We start from the raw sequence: 21,150 nt of genomic DNA, 5'->3' as shown, positions 1-21,150 counted from the left end.
TTACGCTTTTTGCTCTTCTCACCTTTTCAGACGTTAGTGGGGGGACAGGTTATGCTGTTTAAAGAGAATCACCATTTTGCACATACACGTATTGTACAACCATAACGCCCTCCGTTACAGCCGGCTATCCTCACTGTCCATCGTCTGTCCCCGGTCCGTAGCCCCGGCCCCGCCAGCTGCTCCGCGGTGACATGACCTAGCTTCCCTGGGCCCTCACCTACTGACTGTTTCCACCGTGCGCCTCTCCTCCCTGCCCCTCACAACCGATCAAGTGAATACTTGACTATTATTTCTTCCTTTCTGTGCTTTATCTTTTTTGTTTGGTTCTAATTAATAAAAATTAAAGTTTCTAAATTTACATTTTTATAGGGTATTGTAAATAAAAACAAATTGTATACTTGAAAAACTGTGTGCCTGCGTTTCTGCTTCGTGTTCCTTTTGTCTGAATTTGTAGGATTTCCCATGTGTCTCCAGCCTGGTGGGAAGGACTGGCAAGCCTCTTGGTGTTAGGGACAGGTGAGGATCTTCCCTGTTTGGTGTTCTCTGCTTCCTGTGACCAGGAGGCTCCGGGTAACCCAGTTTGGCCTAAAGCTGCCGTGGCCCTTAGCTCCGACTCACATATTTCGCCTCCTCAGAGAAGACGAGGAAGAGTTGATCATTCTTTGTGGTAAATCTGTGTTCCTTATCTCAGACCCGGGTGTTAGTTTTACCCCAACATGCCCCGGAGGAAAGACTGCCGTGTCCGCTCGCTCCCCTCCGGGTGGTGTGAACAGTACTCTCCCTCCCTGTATCTTCTCACGAGACTTTCAGGATCAAATGATTTCTGGCCCGAGAGTGGAATCGTCCCGGCCCTCGCTGGGTTCGTGTGAAAACCGGCGGCAAAAGCGCATGCCGCTCCAGGAGCCGTTGGAGAGCCAGCCCGAGGCCTCGAGGACCCTGGCGTCGGGCCAAAGCCACCACCGCCATCTGGACAGCTGCACACATCTTCCCGGGAAAATGAGGTTTCTCTTTCTTTCTATGCTTTTGCACTTAGCTGCTTGGCTCAGTAATAACCAGGGAGACCTTCTGTTTTCGGGGGGAAACTTCAAACAAGAAAAATTGAAAAGGAGAGAGGGGGACATCTTTAACTTCGTTGGGCGCCTACTTGCATAAACATGTTTCCCCGAAGAGCAGACCGGCTCCCCGAGGGAGGGGAACGAGCTTGCTGGCGCTGTCGCGGCCAGTGCGCCACGGGGCAGGGGACTCGGGGCCTTCTTGCTGCTGGGATCCACTAGGGCTGTCTTCCCCCGGACACGCCACCGCCGCCTCTCCGCTCTTACGAAGAGGACATCAAGGCCCCACGGTGGTACGGGCTGGGCTCCCTCCCGTTCCAGAAGACCACCCCGGGTGCCTGGAGGAAGGCTGGAGGGAGCCTGGAGCCCACGAAACCGAGGCTCCCAGGCCGCAGGGACTTGTGCCAAGCCTGCACCCATTGGCAGAAAAGCCAAGAAAGGAGCTCAGGCTTGCACCTTCTCTGTTCCTCTCTGGATTACAGTCCACCACGGTCAGAAATGCAGGCCCTTGTCCAGAAAATACATAACATTTCTTGGGAGAAAAAGACTGAGTTTAAGAAACGTGCTCCTGGGGGCGCCTGGGTGGCTTAGTCGGTTGAACGTCTGACTTTCGCTTAGTTCATGATCTCGCGGTTCGTGGGTTCGAGCCCCGCGTCGGGCTCTGTGCTGACTGCCAGCTCAGAGCCTGGAGCCTATTTCGGAGTCTGTGTCTCCCTCTCTCTCTGACCCTCCCCTGCTCATGCTGTCTCTCTCTCTCTCTCTCTCCTAGAAATAAATAAAAATATTAAAAAAAGAAAATAAGTTGCTCCTGCTTTATGAATGGAGCAAGAGCTTACAATAACTCCTGACTTTTAAGTCATAGTGGATATGAGAGATTGTTCTAGATGCTTAGAAAGTCATTTTTAAGACTCACAGTAACCAGTGAAAGCAATTCTTACCTCCGTATTAGTGTATGTCAACAATAATCAGATCACATGATGCGCTGAAACAATTTACAACAGTGGGGCACAGAGCTAAAACTGACATCAGTGAATGCAATCTTTTGAGAAAAAGAAGACCCTGGGGGCACCTGGGTGGCTCAGTCGGTTGAGCGACTGACTTAAGCTCAAGTCACGATCTTGCGATTGGTGAGTTCGAGCCCTGAGCTAGGCTTGCTGCTGTCAGTCTGTCAGAGCAGAGCCCACTTCGGATCTTGTTTCTCTCTGTCCCTCCCCCGCTTGCACTCTCTCAAAAATAAACATTTTAAAAAAGTGTTAAGTAATAGATCATACAGTTGTGAATAATAATTTATAAAGGAAGGGGTGCCTGGGTGGCTCAGTTGGTTAAACGTCCAACTTCGGCTCAGGTCATGATCTCCAGGTTTGTGGGTTCAAGGCCTGCAGTCGGGCTTTGTGCTGACAGCTCGGAGCCTGGAGTCGGCTTCGGATTCTGTGCGTCCCTCTCTCTCTGCTCCTCCCCAACCCCACTCCCCACCCCCCCACCCCCACTCACGCTCTGTCTCTCTCTCTCTCTCTCTCACTAAAATAAACATTAAAAAAAATAAAATTTTTACAAAAGAAAATGCAAGTGAGTAATCATCAGAGAGAAATAACAAAATACTTTTTTACCTATCAAGTTAGCAGAATCTTTAAAAATAGTGCTAGTGAGAATTTGAGGTAACCGCTCGTACTGGTAGACTAAATTACATTTCTGGAAGTGCTTTAGCAATGTGAAGAGCTTCAGAAGTATTCATAGCCTCTGACTAATTCACTGAGCTCTAAAACTCCGAGGAAAGATTCCAAAGGAATGATACTAACATACTGTTTATGATAGAAAAGTTAGAAATAACCTACACACCCAGTCTCACAATAATGGTTATGGGTAAATGATCACCCGTGTGTCACAGACGATTAGAAAAGCAGAATATTTGATCACGGAAAGATATAGTATGGGGGGGAACAAAGTATATATTCTTTGAACCCAATTTTTAATTCATTTTTTTAATTTTTATTTTTGAGAGAGAGCAAGAGCAGGAGAAGGGCAGAGATGGGGACAGAAAATCCAAAGCAAGCTCTGCACTGACAGCAGTGAGCCCGATGTGGACCGTGAGATCATGAACTGAGCTGAAGTCGGACACTAGACCAATTGAGCCATCCAGGTGGCTCTTTTTTTTTTAATGTTTATTTTTGAGAGAGAGAGAGTGCACATGCATGTGAGCGGGGGAGGGGCAGAGAGAGAGGGAGACACAGAATCTGAAGCAGGCTCCAGGCTCTGAGCTGTCAGCACACAGCCCAATGCGGGGCTTGAACTTACAAGCCACGAGATCATGACTTGAGCTGAAGTCGGACGCTTAACCAACTTAGCCACCCAGGTGCCTCTGGCCCCCCAGTTCTTTTTTTTTTTTAAGATTTTTTATTATTATTTCAGAGAGAGCATGCAAGCAGGGAAAGGGCAGAGGGAGAGAGAAAGAATCTTCAGCAGGCTCCATGCTCAGTTTAGAAACCAACTTGGAGCTTGAATTCACAACCCTGGGATCACGAACTGAGCCAAAATCAAGAGTCAGATAGATGCTCAAACAACTGAGCCACCCAGGGCCCCAAAATCACATCATTTTTTAAAGAAACTGCATATATAATGAAAAAAAGATAATGGAGGGGAGGGCGTGTTCCAAAAGGTTACTGGTGTCTGTCTCTAGGTGGTGGGAATACGGGAAACTTACTTTTGCTTTTCAGTATTTTCCAAATTTTCCATAGAGAAAACACATTGCTTATATTCTTAGAAATATTTTTAAGGAAAAATTGCTTTTGGAGAGTTTAGTTAAAATGAGAAAATAGTAAGAATGCAAATGTTAAGTGTAAAATAGATTCTGTATGTGTATATATGTGACTTAATCTCTACAGAGGGAAAAAGTAGGAAAAATAATACTCTCAGAGGTGACAAAATACCAGTGGTGACCTTTAGGGGAGGACTGTGGGGATTGGGGGTGGGAATAATTTCCTTTTTCCATATTTTCCAAATTGTCTTTGGTGAGCATGTATTGCTATTATAACCAAAAGAGCGATTATTCTCTAAACTAAAAATAGTAGTAGCCTTCTATTTCTAGTGAGAAAATAAGTTACAGAGGGCAAAAGTGTCTGATCTAGTTGTGCTTGACTTAAGAGACAAAGCATCTGACTTTATCACAAATGAATGTGCAAGGGGTCTGAAAAAGTCATGTGAGAACAAGGCAGTTACCCTGAGAAATGGGGTCAGGTATTAACGTAGTTCGATAATTAAGATGATTTACCAACTGAGGGATGCAAGAACCGTTTTTGATAAACCCAAGCTCTATTTCCTAGGAAGCTTCCAGATTTACACTAAATTGCATTTTTTCCAAACCAACCTGGATCAAGAAGGATCTCAGCTCCATCTCCAGAAAGATCTTCATTTGGAGCACCTGGGTGGCTCAGTAGGCTTTGCCTCAGGTCATGCATGCTCTCACGGTTTGTGAGTTCGAGCTCCACATCAGGCTCTGTGCTGAACTCGCGGAATCTGCTTGGAATTCTGTCTCTTCCTCTCTCTCTGCACCTCCCTCACTTGCTATCTCTCTCTCAAAATAAAAATAAACTTAAAAAAAAAAAAAGATCTGCTTTCATCTGCTTTCTGTGTCAGCCAGCTGGCTTGCACTGAAATTGCCCTGTCCATCATTAGGAAGGCCAAAACATGACTTTCTGAATTTGATACAGAGAACTGGATGCCTTCTGCCATCTGTATTTGGAGGGTGGTGAAGTTCACTGTGTGAGAAGTCAAAGCAGGGAGTTAAAGGCAACTGACACTTTTCCTCTTCTCCCAACTCTGTTTTAAATATATGTGTTGTGACCTTTGAGAAACTACCATGTGAATGTTTTTAAACTTTTTTTTAATGTTTATTTCTTTTTGAGAGAGAGAGAGCGTGAGCAGGGAAGGGGCAGAAAGAGGGAGACACAGAATCCGAGGCAGGCTCCGGGCTCTGAGCTTTCAGCACAGAGTCTGACACAGGGTTCAAACTCAGAAACCTCGAGATCATGACCTGAGCTGAAGTTGGACACTTAACCGACTGAGCCACCCAGGCGCCCCTACCATGTGGGTTTTTAAGAAGCAAGTCTTGGGGCGCCTGGGTGGGTTAGTCGGTTAAGTGTCCGACTTTCGCTTAGGTCATGATCTCGCGGTTCAGGGGTTCGAGCCCCGCGTCGGGCTCTGTGTTGACTGCCAGCTCAGAGCCTGGAGCCTATTTCAGAGTCTGTATCTCCCTCTCTCTCTGACCCTCCCCTGCTCATGCTGTCTCTCTCTCTCTCTCTCCTAGAAATAAATAAAACATTAAAAAAAATTAATAAGAAGCAAGCCTTTAATATGAGGAATCAGTATCTTAAAACCACCTTATAGCATTATTTTGACCTTTTTTCTTCATCCAGCAGGAGGACAGCTGTGGATTGTCTGTTGGTCTTTTAACAGCCTCTGCTTTGCTTTTTATTTTGCTAACGTTGCACATAAGGCCATCCTGAGTTGCTTATCATCTGTTATTCAGTGTGACTCTTCAGGCTCCAGACTCAGCCAAATTCATTCTCTGAGGCAACATTACCCTAGATCAGACCTGAGGCCAGGAAACATCCAGAAGGGAGCTAGGTAAAATCAGTGATGTGTGTACTTGGCTATGAATAGACAATCTTAAATCCCTTAGATGTTAAGCCAATCTTAAGAACCAGAGAAATCTACATGTAACTCACACAGGGAAATATCTCGAATTCCATGCCCCAGAGAACATACTGCTACAGTTTAGTATATTGTCCTCCAAGTGATTTCTCTTTGCGTATGCATACAGAATTAGAATTAAAACTATTTTTACCTTTTTCCCCCATAATACATCATGGACACCTTCCTACGTCACTATGTAAGAGCTACCCTGCCTTTTTAATGGTTGTATATTGTTCCACCGTGTGCTAGTGTCCCATAATTTATTTACCCACTCCCCTATTAATAGGATTCGTCTTAAGATACTTTATGTCATTGTTCATCCAACAGTGAACAAAGGTAAGCCCCCAATATCACCTTACAGCTACTTTGTAGTGTACAAAGAACACTCATTTTCTAATCTGTCCTCTCTATATGGTACAGCCCCAAGACCATATGTAGCCCAGATGACAGTTGGTAAGAACGAACCACACTGGGACTTAAACCTTAAGTTTTAAGCTTTGCGTCTATTGCCTTGGCCGCAAGAAGGCTCCTGCGCCTGGTCCATGCCTTATACAGGAGCAGCTGAAAAGCTACGAGCATTTAAGGACACATCTGCAAAGTCTTCTCATGGGATTTGAATGCCTTCATTCTCAGTAGGCAAAGCAAGCAGTTGCCTCTCAGTCACGTCAAAAACGGGGCCGGATTCTGGTTGTACTTCTGGGGGCCAATTGCCTTATGGAAGGATCAGAGTTACAGCCGTCAAGCAGCTGCATGGCCCCTTAGTGTAATAAATTAGCCTGCCTGTGCAGTGCCTCTTTCGAGCTACGTGGTCACTCGCTGTATCACAACGTCTCTTAGGCCAGGGACAAGTTGACAGTGTAAGGCAGGCAAGCACTGGTACTGCTGCGTCACTGCAGGTGTGGGGGCTGATGAAGACGAACGAAGGCCCAGCTCTGGTGCAGCCTATGGTCTCCAGGGGATACTTCCCGGTACGGAGAATGATGGAGGTACGGAGAATGATGGAAGAATCGGCACTTTGGGCAGGGGTCCGGAAAGGTCTTGATGAGCATGTACCCTGTGAGTAGGTGCATGAAGAATGAGGAGAGAACAGCCATGCAAAGGGCTCAGATGAGCGTCCCGAGGCAAAAGGAAGAAGGTCTCCAAGCTGCTGCTTGGAGTTCCAGGAACCACAGAAGGCTAATATGTCCGGGATGACGTCGGGGATGGAGTGACCACACAGGGCCTCTAACGGGATCTGCTCTCGTTGCAATGGGAAGCCTTTGCAGAATGTTTAAGGAAAAAGCACAAAACACGATCTGATTTATGCTTTTGAAAATCACTGCAGTGTGGAGATGGAAGTAGGCAAGGGAAGGGGCCCCTTAGGAGAAGACCTCACAACACTCTTCCTGGCCTGCAGAAGGCTGTGCCTTGAGGAGGCAACGTGACTGAAGGAGTCCTTTTTTAACATTAGATTTGGGGCAGTGCTTACCTTTGGGAGCGTTTAGGGGAATGGGATTCAGCTAAAGATACAGGAAATGGTTGTTTTGTAAATTATGTTCGGCGGTAGACTGGTGTGCATTAGTTTTACTATTCGTGCTTCACAGCTTTGATGTATGATGCATCTTGTGTCTGTTAGCGGCAGAAAGTGTCCCTGAAAACTCACACGTTGGCATCCTAACCCCCAGGGCCTCAGAATGTGACTGTATTTGGAGAGGGGTCTTTAAAGAGTTTAAGTGAAAATGAATTCATTAGGGTGAGCGCTAACCCAACATGACCGTCCTTTTAAGAGATTAGGATAGGGTGGGGCACCTGGGTGGCTCAGTTGGTTAAGCTCCCAACCTGGCTCAGGTCATGATCTCTCAGGTTTGTGGGTTCAATCTCTGTGTCAGGTTCTATGCTGACAGCTCACAGCCTGGAGCTTGCTTTGGATTCTGTGTCTCCCTCTCTGCCCCTACCCTGCTGTCGCTCACTCTCGCTCTCTCAAAAATAAACATTTAAAAAATATTTTTTAATTTAAAGAAAAAAAGAGATTAGGATAGGGCACCTGGGTGGCTCAGTCGGTTAAGCATCTGACTTTGATTTCAGCTCAGGTCGTGATCTCAGGGTCATGCGATCGAGGCTGACATTGGACTCGGATCCTCTGTCCCCCTCTCTCTGCCCCTCCCCCATGCTCCTTTTCTCTCTCTCAAAAATAAATACATAAATAAACAAATAAACTTAAAAAAATAAAGAATGACTACCTCCATTCTTTTCTACTCTATCTCCTCCCCAGGCCGCGGATCTCTTTAAAGAGTTCTTCCCTGTTTGAAACAGGTTACACTTGCTATTCTCTTTCATAGCACCGTGGTTGCCTTCCACACTACTGTACNAGGTTTGTGGGTTCAATCTCTGTGTCAGGTTCTATGCTGACAGCTCACAGCCTGGAGCTTGCTTTGGATTCTGTGTCTCCCTCTCTGCCCCTACCCTGCTGTCGCTCACTCTCGCTCTCTCAAAAATAAACATTTAAAAAATATTTTTTAATTTAAAGAAAAAAAGAGATTAGGATAGGGCACCTGGGTGGCTCAGTCGGTTAAGCATCTGACTTTGATTTCAGCTCAGGTCATGATCTCAGGGTCATGCGATCGAGGCTGACATTGGACTCGGATCCTCTGTCCCCCTCTCTCTGCCCCTCCCCCATGCTCCTTTTCTCTCTCTCAAAAATAAATACATAAATAAACAAATAAACTTAAAAAAATAAAGAATGACTACCTCCATTCTTTTCTACTCTATCTCCTCCCCAGGCCGCGGATCTCTTTAAAGAGTTCTTCCCTGTTTGAAACAGGTTACACTTGCTTTTCTCTTTCATAGCACTGTGGTTGCCTTCCACACTACTGTATGTATGTATATAATTACATATTTTCTCTATGCGAATACGATATGTATTCATTTCTGTGTTTCTTGTTTAGTACTCGTCCCCAAGATCCTCTGTGTTCCACGAGGAACTAGAACCTAACTGTATAGTCACTGCTCTGTCCCCAGCACTTGGCTCAAACCTGGAGATGCTGGTATCGTAGGTGGTCTATAAATATTTGTTACATGGGTGAATAGGCTAGGCTGTGTGCCGTCACGAGGGAACCGAAGATGAACCAGATACAGAGCTACAGATCACACGTTGGGGAAACGCACCGACGTAGTAGCTGTGATATGTCAGGAACATAAATAACTTGAAGCAAAACAACTAATGTCGCAGGAAATTCTACATCCTGAAGGAGGAGCATTCCGTCTGGGCAGGGAAATCAGGAGATCCTGTAGGGGGAGAATATTGTGCTGCGCAATGAGAGAAAGAAAAGCATACCCAAAGGCACCAGTGTGCGAAAGCGCAGGGCAAATGTGGACAAACGTGTGGAGCATGGAATACGTCAAAACAAAAGAGTAAGAGACTGACGGGAAAAGAAAAGTGACACCAGATTGTCAAGGACCTGATTTGTGAGGCTAAGAAATCTAGGCTGTAGGGGTGCACCTGGCTGGCTCAGTCAGTAGAGCACCTGACTCTTCATCTGAGGTTCTTGACTTCAAGCCCCAAATTGGGTGTGGAGCCTCCTTGAAAAAAAATTTTTTAGGCTGTATTCTGGAAGCGGTGGTGGGAAACAACAATGACTCAACCCAGCCTTTGAAAACATTAAAAAAAAAGTTTCTTGGGGTGCCCGGGTGGCTCAGTCAGTTAAGTGTCCTACTTCAGCTCATGTCATGATCTCAGAGTTTGTGAGTTCGAGCCCTGCATCAGGCTCTGTGCTGATAGCTCAAAGCCTGGAGTCTGCTTCAGATTCTGTGTCTCCCTCTCTCGCTGCCCCTCTTCTGCTCACACTCTGCATCTCCGTCTCTCTCTCTTTCTCAAAAATAAACATTAAAAATTTTTTAAATTCCTTTCAGATATATAGTAAAAGAAATAAGAGTACAAAAAACACCCATATACGTCTCACCAGCATTCAACAATTAACATTTTGCCATATTGCTTTATATATATGCAGATACATAGACAGATTTCAAAGTATGTATTACTTTTTCTTAGCTTGCTTGCTTTCTTTCCTTTTCTGAATCATTTCAAAGGAAATTACAGACATTAGGACTCTTCCCTCCTAATCATTTTTCCAAATAGTGTTTTCCTTCATAGCCATCATACTAGTATCACATTGAACAAATGTAATCACTACCTAACATCATCTAATATCAGCCCATATTTCAATTTCCCCAGTTACCCCTAAATATCTAAAAAGCTGGGGTATTTTTTTTCAGAACCAGAATCCAATCAAGCATGTGGTTGTGTCTTTTAAGTTTTTAAAAACTTACTCCTCTGCTCATGCTGTCTCTCTCTTTCTCAGAAATAAATAAAACATTAAAAAAACTTTAAAAAGCGGGGGGCGCCTGGGTGGCTCAGTCGGCTAAGCGCCAGCTTCAGCTCAGGTAATGATCTCACGGGTTCGTGGGTTCGAGCCCCACATCGGGCTCTATGCTGACAGCCAGCTCAGAGCCTGGAGCCTGTTTCAGATTCTGTATCTCCCTCTCTCTCTGACCCTCCCCTGCTCACGCTGTCTCTCTCTTTCTCAGAAATGAATAAAATATTAAAATTTTTTAAATAAATAAATTAAATAAATAAAAATTTAGAACAGTCACCCCTGACCCTTTTTATTGACATCAATGTCAAGATTAAAATTTATGTCTTCTATAAAACCAGTTGTGTTACAGAATGCCTCACATTCCTGATTTATCTGATGGTAAATCTCCTTGGGGTGTTGTTGAACTTGTTCCTCCAGCCCCTATAAATGGAAGAGTTTGATTGCATTCAGGAGTTTTCAGCATGGATGGCAAGAAAATCATCAAGAGGGGCGCCTGGGTGGCTTAGTCGGTTAAGCGTCCGACTTTCGCTCAGGTCATGATCTCGCGGTTCGTGGGTTCGAGCCCCGTGTCGGGCTCTGTGCTGACTGCCAGCTCAGAGCCTGGAGCCTATTTCAGAGTCTGTATCTCCCTCTCTCTCTGACCCTCCCTGCTCATGCTCTCTCTCTCTCTTCTAGAAATAAAAAAAAAAATTAAAAAAAAAAAAAAAGGAAAAGAAAGAAAATGTCATCAAGGGATGCTGTCTGCCTCTTGCTCCAAGACACCAGGGACCTCGTAAAAACATGGGTTGTCCCAGGGTGAATGATGCTAAGTTGGAGAACTGGGTGAAGGTGGAGACAGCCAGAGTTATAGAACGTAATTCTCCTTTGTGATTGGCAACTATATCCAAGGCATGTGCCTGGCAACCCAGCTCGCGTTTCTGTAGCTGTTTATCAAACATGTTCAAGTGCATTTCATCACAACAGCATCCCGGCAAGGTTTTATTCCTATTGAACAAAAGCAAAAATAGAGGCTAGGAGCGCTTACAAGACTTTCCCAAAGTCACAGAGCCAGCAAGTTGCAGAGGCGGGACTCAAGCATTAAGGGGTTCACTTTAATTCAGTTTCTAAAAAAGCACAACCTACGTCTAACTGCATATTGTTTCAAAGTGTATTCTTTCTCCAGAATTCAATAAACATTTCTCTCCTTTATATCAACATTTTCTTTTTATTTTTTAATATGTATTTTTTGAAAGAGCTCAAGTCGGGGGGAGCAGAGAGTGGGGGACAGGGGACCTGAAACGGGCTCTGTGCTGACAGACTGACAGCAGCAAGCCCCATGTGGGGTTCGAAGTCATGAACCATGAGATCATGACCTGAGCCAGAGTTGGGACACTCAGTCAACCGACTAAGCCACTCAGGTGCCCCTTTATCAACATTTTCTTTAAAAAAAAAAAAAAAAAAAGTATTTCTCTTTACTTTCTTGATAACAGAGAGCCAGTGCCAAGGAAAAGGAAAAGGAAAAAAATAGCCTAATAGCTATTTCTATTGTGGGTTTATTTATTTATTTAACATTTATTCATTTTTAAGAGACAGAATGTGAGCAAGGGAGGAGCAGAGAGAAAGGGACACACAGAATCAGAAGCAGGCTCCAGGTTCTGAGCTGTCAGCACAGAGCCTGATGCGGGGCTCAAACTCATGAACCGCAAAATCATGACCTGAGCCGAAGTCGGACACCAAACCAAATGAGCCACCCAGGTGCCGCTACCGTGGGTTTAAAATTAGCAAAATGTAACAGATGCAGGATTCCTCAAAGCTCCATTTGTAACAATAGTTCACAACTAATTTTTTTTAATTTTTTAAAATGCTTTTATTTATTTTTGAGAGAGAGAGAGAGAAAGAAAAGCAGAGAAAGAGGGAGACACAGAATCCAAAGCAGGCTCCAGGTTCTGAGCCATCAGCACAGAGCCTAACCCGGGGCTCAAACTTATGAATGGCAAGATCATGACCTGAACTGAAGTCAGATGCGTAACTGACTGAGCCACCCAGACGCTCTTAATTTTTTTCTAAAGTAGACTCTACCTCCAGCGTGGGCTTGAACACATGACCCTGAGATCAAACAAACCCTGAGCTGAGATCAAGAGTCAGATACTCAACTGACTGAGCCACCCAGGCACCTCCATGATATCGAAATGTTACATGAGTTACTCACTCTGACTTTCAGAAATAGGCACACCCACCGGTAGGAAGAATGCACACAGTCAGGTCCTCTCAAGTCTATTTGTCTCCTCACGAGGTCAGCAACTCGTGGGACAGAATTAGGAGCGTTGCCAGGTGCACTAGGGAGACCTGTGGTCCTGAGGCCTCCACCCAGCCCATCCTAAGGATGTCCCTGGAGACTCTTAGTCCCCTGGTAGGAAAGAATACAGGGACCGACCAGACACAGGGATGAGCATTTTCATCACAATGAAAGTACGCTCTGGGCCTCAGAGAGAGCTGCACCTTGCGGGTTTGGGGGTCTACTTTTTATGGACTGCAGTTAACTAGGGGGTGCAATATTACTTGAGCGGATTTCTTGGAAGCAAGATTTCTTACCCTTTCTTCTTTATTTGGTCAGAGGTTTCCAGCCTTCTTTGTCAGCCAGCTTGGTTTGATCTGGTTTCTTGTGGCTTTGTTTTGGGGCCAGGACCTGCCTCTGACTTTCTTATAACTGCGCTGGTCACAACTTCCCCTTTTCTGGTCTCCAGGTATCCTGTTAGAAACTAACAAGCTGTGGGGCGCCTGGGTTGCTTAGTCGGTTAAGCATCCGACTTTCGCTTAGGTCATGATCTCACGGTTCGTGGGTTCGAGCCCCGCGTCGGGCTCTGTGCTGACTGCCAGCTCAGAGCCTGGAGCCTGTTTCAGTCTGTGACTCCCTCTCTCTCTGACCCTCCCCTGCTCACGCTGTGTGTCTCTCTCTCTTAGAAATAAATAAAACATTAAAAAAAAAAAAGAAACTAACAAGCTGCACCTAAAGGAGCTAGAGGCAGAACAACAAGAATGCCCTAAACCCAGTAAAAGAAGAGAAATAGTAAAAATTAGAGCAGAAATAAACAACATAGAGACCAAAGAAACAATTGAACAGATCAATGAAACCAAGAGTTGGTTTTTTGAAAAAATAAACAAAATTGACAAGCTTCTAGCCAGACTAATCAAAAAGAAAAGAGAGAGCACCCAAATAGACAAAATTATGAATGAAAATGGACTTATTACAACCAACCCCTCAGAAATATAAGCAATTATCAGGNAAAAACTGAGGACTGATGGATGTGGGGGGGAGGGGGGTTGGCATGGAGGAGGACACTTGTGGGGATGAGCACTGGGTGTTATGTGGAAACTAATTTGACAATAAACTATTTGTAAAAAAAGAAAGAAAGAAGGAAAGGAAGAAAGATAGAAAGAAAGAAAAGGAAGGAAGGAAGGAAGGAAGGAAGGAAGGAAGGAAGGAAGGAAGGAAGAAAGAAAGAAAGAAAGAAAGAAAGAAAGAAAGAAAGAAAGAAAGAAAGAAAGAAAGAAAGAAAGAAACTAATGAGCTGCCTACTCTAACATTACCCTCTCCCACCATGGACTCTGGGCCGTTAAAATCTTTTCAGGGAAAATGGGCGACAGTAAATACTTCATGCTGGTGTGGGATGCTGACCCTGCCTGAGGGTTCCAGAAGTCCTTGCTATCTGAATTTTAAGAAACCTGATGGACAGTGGGAAGTAGAAGGAAGTCACGGGCTTGGTCTAGAGGGTGTTGGTAGGTTTCATCTTCGAGGAGGATAGATTGGAATCCCTGGTGGAACCATCATTTGTAAATGAACTTGCTGGGAGTCTGGAAAAGGCCAATTTTTTTTCAATTCTTTTTAAGTTGAGTTTCAATTTTTTTTTAAGTTATTTATTTTGAGAGAGAGAACAGGAGGTGGAGGGCGGAGAGAGAGAGGGAGAGAGAATCCCAAACAGGCTCTTCGCTGTCTAACACACCAGCTCAATATCCAATGCACCAATGGTTCCTACTCTTCCAGCCAGTATAAGGCCTACTGCCCTTCCTGTTCTGGTGTGGGAGTGGGCAGAACTATGTACATAGACTCCTGGAGGAGCCACATTCCAGGAGTGTAACTGCCCCGATGTTTGAGGTTATCAATGCATTGAAATCCTTGGGCCAATACAGGCTGGGTAAAGACTGGCCTCTCTAGGTCGTGAGAAGGATGTACACAGATACACTTGGGAGAGTGTAGACACTTGGGAAGAGGTACAAAAGTTTGGGGGGGGTAATTTACTATTCTTAGCTCCTCTAGCTGTTGAACCTACCTGGAAGAGTTACTGTGTGTGCAGCTGGAGAACAGAGCTTTCCCCACAGCTCCATATTATCCTAGGTTACTGGAAGGTAATGGTTGTAAAGGGAGAAATTAAACAGTAATGCTGAGTGGTGTCCATGATCCAAAACATGGGTGTATTGGGTTTTTAATTGAAAGGGTGAAATCAGCACACCAACCCAGTTGGTGGCATTACAGTCTGTGTCATTTAGATTTCCTAAGCAGGCATGCCACATTCCATGCTTGAAGCACTGAATTGAGACACTGGAAAATTGTCTGATGGTCCAAGGGTCATTGGCAAGGTTGTAATAGACCGCCCCCAGAGGTGATGCTATTTGGTAGCTGACCCATCTTCTGGATCTGTTTTTATGGGTTGAATTATTCGGGGTATCTGGAAGCACAGACTTGGAGGTGAGGAATAATCGGGGTCCAATTGCTGAAATATCTGGGGTGGTGGGAGTGGATAGATCACCACAGGTCCCGTTAGGGCAGATGAGAATCCCTTCTTGGGAAGAGGAACTTGGTCCAGTGTAGTTTTTTTGATGGGTAATTAGATAAAGAGAATGAGCAGGATAAAATAGGGGGTAAGAAAGGTGGTCCTGAAAATGTAAATGACAAATCCAGCAACTGGAAAAGTTATTTCCCTAAAAGGTTATGTTGGAACCCTTCTGTGGACCTGCATGGGTTAGAAGAGTAATGAGAATGAGAAAAAAACACAAGACTTTTAGGGCCATTTCTGGGGGTTAGATCCAACAGGAAAGATGTTATTTTTTTGTTTTGTTTTGTTTTGCTTTGCTTTGCTTTGTTGGAAAGAAGGGGGATTGTCCAAGGGTAGCAAGAAAACGAATTCGTAGGGTCAAGTAGGCAAAGGTTTGCAAAGAAGAGAAGCAGTATAAGGAAAATCCAGTCAATAGCTAACATTATAAAGCAGATATTCATAGTAAGATGTCAATCACTTATCTTCTTGATGATGTAGTGTAGATCTTCCACTGACTCAGAGGAATAGGATGGAATGTCTTCAGTTTTCGATTGTGGGTCGTCTGGAGCCACTAGTTTTATTCTCAACAAATGAACCCACCTAGCTTTGCCTTGGAGCTTAGCTGCTGTTGGGGTGCTGAGAACTTAGATGCGTCACTACAGTTTGGGGTCTTATTGAGCTGAATGTAAATCCTCCTTCCAGGTCTTTAATAAAACCATGTCCCCTGGTGTGATCTGGGTAGGAATAGGCTCTTTCTTGGGTACAAGTAAAGATGACCTGCTGGACCTGTCCTAACTGATTAAATGTTTGATAAATTCATGGGTTTCGGAATCAAGTAGCAAGTCTGCTGTTAAGAAAGGAATTTCAAAGGGGCTGAGTTGGAGGTCTCATTTTAGGGCCATTCTCAATCTCAAGAGGGATATGGGCATGAGTTCTGTCCAGGATTCTGAGGTTTCCTGGCAAGATTTTTGGCCAAGATTTTTTAAAGGGTTTGATTAGCCAAGAATTGGTGTCTCCAGGCAGCATGGAGGTGGTCATGAGCTCCCAAGACAGAAGACACTTGTTGAGTCACTCTTGCAATAAAGAATGAGCTGTTATCACTCTACAGAGACTTTGGAAACCCAAAGTGTGGGATAATGTCCTCTGGTAGAGCTTTCACTACCTCTTGAGCTTTTTCTGTTCTACCAGGATGAGCTTCTATCCAACCAGTGACGGTGTTCACAAAGACCAGGAGGTATTTCTATCCCTGAGATGGGGGCATCTGAGTGCGGTCTATCTGCCAGTCTTCTCCAGGATATATGCCTTGTCTTTGGATGGTCTGAAGGAATGGCAGTAGTCTAAGCCCTCCCCCAGAGGTGTTCTTGTGATAAAGGTTACAGCCCCTGGTGACTTCCTTGATCACCCTTGACAGGCCAATTCCTAAAAACGACTCTATTAACTAAGGAGGTTAATGTGTCTCTTCCCAAATGAGAGGAGTCATGTAGTCCCTTGATGATTTTCCACTGGAACACCTGGGGAAGATCACCTTTTTGCCATCCCTTAGGATGTAGTTGATAGTCTTTCTGCGGAGCGCAGTATTTTCCTTTATGTATATTGGGGATTTTGTTGAAGGATTGGTCGACGAAGGAGCAAAGCTCCTTGTACTGGGAGTTTGGGGCCCTAAAGTCATCTTTTGGAGTTTGCTACACATATTTGGCTTATAGAATGAATTCTCAGGACCAACCATCCCTCTAGGGCATCTGGATCTACACTGGTGAACTTCTGTGGCCCTTCTACCAGATGGGACTAAAAAAGAGCAGGATTCTCATTGGGTCCTTGGGTGATCTCCCTCACCTTATCATAGTTTACTAGCTTGATGATACATCTCTTCATGCCTAGTACTATGTGGTCCCTGAAGGCTAGTCCCTGCTACCTGGGGTGATAATTCCAATAAGGGTCTATCTGAGGGATGGCTCTCATTCTAATGGGACAACTGTTAGGCTAGGTAGGATGAAGAGCATCTGCATATGTTTCTGCTTCTGCCCAGATGTAGAATCACTCCTCTGTACTGCAGCAATAAGAGAGAATGACCAGAAGGTCCTTCCAGGTTAGATCAAAAGACTAGAGTCAGGCTCCAGAATTCCTCAGTAAATTTTCTAGAATCCTCAGAAAACTGGCCTAAGTACTCATGGCACTGCCCAAGATCTGACATCAAAAAGGGAACGTAGAAGGGCACCGGGGTGGCTCAGTCAGTTAAGCATCTGACTCTTGATATTGGTTCAGGTTGTCATCTCCTGATCGTGAGATCAAGCCCTGCATCAGGCTCCATGCTGGGTGGAGCCTGCTTGGGATTCTCTGCCCCTTCCCTGCTTGTTCATATGCATTCTCTCTCTCTCTCTCTCTCTCTCTCAAAATAAATAAGCATTAAAAAAAATAAAGGGTGTGGGGAGCTCCTGGTGGCTCAGTTGGTTAAGCTTCTAACTTCTGCTCAGGTCATGATCTCACGGTTTGTGAGTTCTAGCCCCGCATTGGCCTCTCTGCTGTCAGCACAGAACCTGCTTCAGATCCTGTCTCCCTCGCTCTCTGCCCCTCCCCTACTTGAGCGTGCACTCTCTCTCTCTCTCTCTCTCAAAAATAAACATTAAAAACAAACAAAAAGGAACATACACTCTTGTGGTCCCCTGGGGTCCACCTGTCACCTCCTGGGATCCCTACCCATTTTTCTCGTCTCTCACTGGAGACATCAAGTTCCAATATAGTTTTATAGTTAAGACTATCATTTTCTGACTAGAGCTTCCAGTCCTCTAGCTTATATGGAGGCCAAGGAATGTTACAAAAAAAAAAAAAGAGCATTTTCCTACTTAGACTTTCTTTCTTTCTTTTGTTCTTTCTTTTTTTTATGTTTATTTCTGAGAGAGAGAGAGTGGGAGTTGGGGAGGGGCAGAGAGAGAGGGAGACACAGAAGCTGAAGCAGGCTCCAGGTTCTGAGCTCTCAGCACAGAGCCCGACTTGGGGCTCAGACTCACAAATCATGAGATCATGACCTGAGCCGAAGTCGGAGGTCGCCACCCAGGTGCCCCTCCTTATTTTTTTTTAAGTTTATTTATTTATTTTGAGAGAGAGAGCGTGAGCAGGGGAGGGGCAGAGAGAGAAGGAGACAGAATCCCAAGCAGGCTCCACGCTGCAGCACAGAGCCCGATGCAGGGCTCAATCCCAAGAACCTGAACCAAAATTCAGAGCAGGACACTTAACTGACTGAGCCACTCAGGTGCCCCTATTTAGGCTTTCTAATGGGAACTGATCCCAGTGCCTCAAAATACATCCCAAAGGGAATTCTTTGGGGATGGAGGTGGAACTGCCATTGTGTTCAGGGAGAGAGTTGACTCCTGTCAACTAGAAAAGAAGCAACTAAACCAGGCCTCCCACTACAAGAAGCCTGGAATACTATTTCCCCGAGGAGAGTTAGCTGTCTTTTGGGAACCTGCTAGGATCTCAGTTGGGAGCTCTTCTAGAGTGTTCCAATGGCAAGAGGACTATGGGCATCCCCAGCCTGCTGTCCATTCATCTGGTCATCATGGCTGTGGCCAGCATGCCGTGTGATGACCCAACAACAGCCCTGGCGTCACAGGGCCCAAGTCTCTTTCCAGCATCTGCAGTCCCGAGAGTGACAGCATTCCTGACAACCCTAAATGAAATGATGCCTGACCCTAAATGAAATTAACCCTGACGTCCCAGGATGCAGCCCTCTGCAACAGGCACCATCATGATTTCAAGATCACTGAATCTCCCACTCTCCTTCTATTGATAGGCCTCTTAACAACTGGTGGCAAACAGCAGCCACCACAGACAGGGATCTCTTTGAGTGTCCAAAAACTTCTTGTCCGACCTGTTGATCTCTCCTACTTTGTGGTTAGTTCTGGTGAAATTAACCTCTATTTTCCAGTTCTCTTTGCATCCCCGAATTATTTGGGTGGAGCCACATTTAATTAAGTGGTGGATAAGGCGTACCCACAGATCCGCAGGGAGAGCTCTCTGTAAGTGGGGTCCCTTGCCAGGGAGCAAAAGGCTTTATAGCCTATTTTATGATGATCTTTACAGTCTAAGTTGGCAATCAGTGCAGAACCTTTGTGATGGGTGATGGTGTCTTCCAGGTCCCTGTGCCCCACCACCAACAGAGAGTGCGTAGGTAGGTATAAGAAGAAGTGGCTGAAGCCAGACAAGGGGGGTGGGGGTGGGCAGAGTGTCCTATGACCAAGAAGCAGATTCCTGAAGAGAGAGCCTGGGAATATCAGTCACCTAGGGACCAGTGCAGAGGATCGCTGGTGTCGCTTCCACGAGTGGCCACAAGTCCCTTACATGTCTGGGAGCACTGAGGATCAGTTTTATGTGTGCATACCCAGATAAGCCAAAGTTTTAATTACTAGTGCAATGGAAAGTCCCGTGGGATTGCTGTGTGTCCTGAGAAATCATCTCGGATACTTCCGTAACACTTTTAGTCGCTTAAGAGTGCCTTTCGGCTGGAAGGAGCAAGTGTCCCTTTAATTCTTTGGAGCTGAACATTACTTTCTCATAAATACTACTAGACCATCCTGTTCCCAGGTAGATCAGAAAGAGCAAGAGAACAAAGCAATGGTGACTTGACTAAGCAACACTCCAACGCAAGAGGCGAGTGTTGGAGACTCACCAATGAAGAGGGTTCCTCAACACTCCATTTACCTCTTCCTGCCTGGCTCCCCAAAAAGATGTTGCCAGGTGAACTGGTGACACCGGGCCCCTGAGGCCTCTGCCCAGCCCAAGGATGTCCCTGGGGGCTCCGGGTCTCATTGCAAGAAAGAATTCAAGGATGGACCAGACACAGTGGATGAGCGGTTGCGAGCACTAAAGTTTATTAAGGTGAAAGTATGCTCTGAAGAGGTGAGAGCGGACCGGCTCCAGGGAGAACTGCACACTGGGGGGTTTGGGGGGTCTACATTTTATTGACAGCTGTTAACTAGAGGGTGGAATATTTATTATCCGAGGCAGCGATTTCTTGAAAGCAGGGTCTCGGGCCTTTCCTTCCTTATTTGGTCAGGGTTTTCTGGTCTTTGTCAGCCAGTTTGGGCCAGTCCAGTTTGATTCTTCTTCCTGTGGCTTTGCTGCCGCGACGGGCCTGACTTTCTTATGGCTGCACTGGCCACGACTTCCCTTTTCCTGGCCTCCAGGTATCCTGTTCAAAGCTAACTAGCTTCCTACTCTAACCGGAGCATAGGACAGTCTAGAATCACCAGATAAGGGGTGTGCGATGACGAGCAAACCAGGCAAGAGATTTAGGAGGATCTTGGATCCAGGAAGGAACTGGGGAAGCGATTTCTGGACTCCCCAGAAATCCCGGTCTCCAGCTCAGAGCCAGCTGCTAGGAGGAGGCCCTAAAAGATGGCTTCTCGGGCAGTGGCTAGCTGCTGAGAGTCACTCTTCCCAGCAGGAAACTACGATGGTCTTAATGCAGGAAGAGAGAACCCGACGCTGCGCCAAGCTGAAGACAACGCGTTTGGGGAAGAGCACTCGCTCTTGCACTCTGAAAAGCTGGAAGCAGATGGGCACGCCCCCAAGCCCTTTCCCAGATCTTATTGGTTGCCTTCAGCCAGCCCCTCTCTCAGTACGTCTCTGCTATTGGTCAGTATTGCCAAGCTTCGGCGGTCACAGACAATATCCGGAACCAATCGTCTCCAATCCCCACCCGGTCTCTCCGCAACCTGTGAGTGACATACACGCAAGCCAATGAGAAATAAAAGTGAGGATGCGAAAACGGGACTCCTTCCCTTTTTTCCTCAGCTCGTTCAGCAAATGGTAGAAAAGGCTGAGCAGCTGATACCAACCACCAATCCGTAAGGGCGGAACAGGGATGAAGAGAAGAGTGATGGGAGGGGGTGACGTGGCAGTGACGGGGGCATACACTGAAATGAGTGGCGGAAACAGCGACCAATCGGGAGCCGAATTGGCCGGGCACTCTGCATTCTCGTGTCCTCCCTGAGCGCCGGAGCCTGCGGGAAAGCACCAATGAGCTTGTACATGAGTCTGATTGGCCTTCATCTGAACCAATCAGCGGCGTTTGTGGAAGACGCGTCCCACCCCGGGCTCTCACTGGGCGGTGTGGGATGACAGGCCCAAGAGAAATGCCAATGTCCTAGGGGTCCTCCGCAAGTGACGCTCAGCGGCACCAATCGACTGCCTCTTTCCCGGCGACCGAGCCCTCCTCCCGCGGCGGGCCTGGCGGGGCGGGGACGCTGCGCGGCCGCAGCTGATGCGCTA

Source organism: Crocuta crocuta, unplaced genomic scaffold (assembly GCF_008692635.1).
Source record: "Crocuta crocuta isolate KB4526 unplaced genomic scaffold, BGI_CrCroc_1.0 scaffold323, whole genome shotgun sequence".
Taxonomy (NCBI): domain Eukaryota; kingdom Metazoa; phylum Chordata; class Mammalia; order Carnivora; family Hyaenidae; genus Crocuta; species Crocuta crocuta.
The sequence above is the reverse complement of the archived record's forward strand: the minus strand, read 5'-3'. Positions refer to the sequence as shown.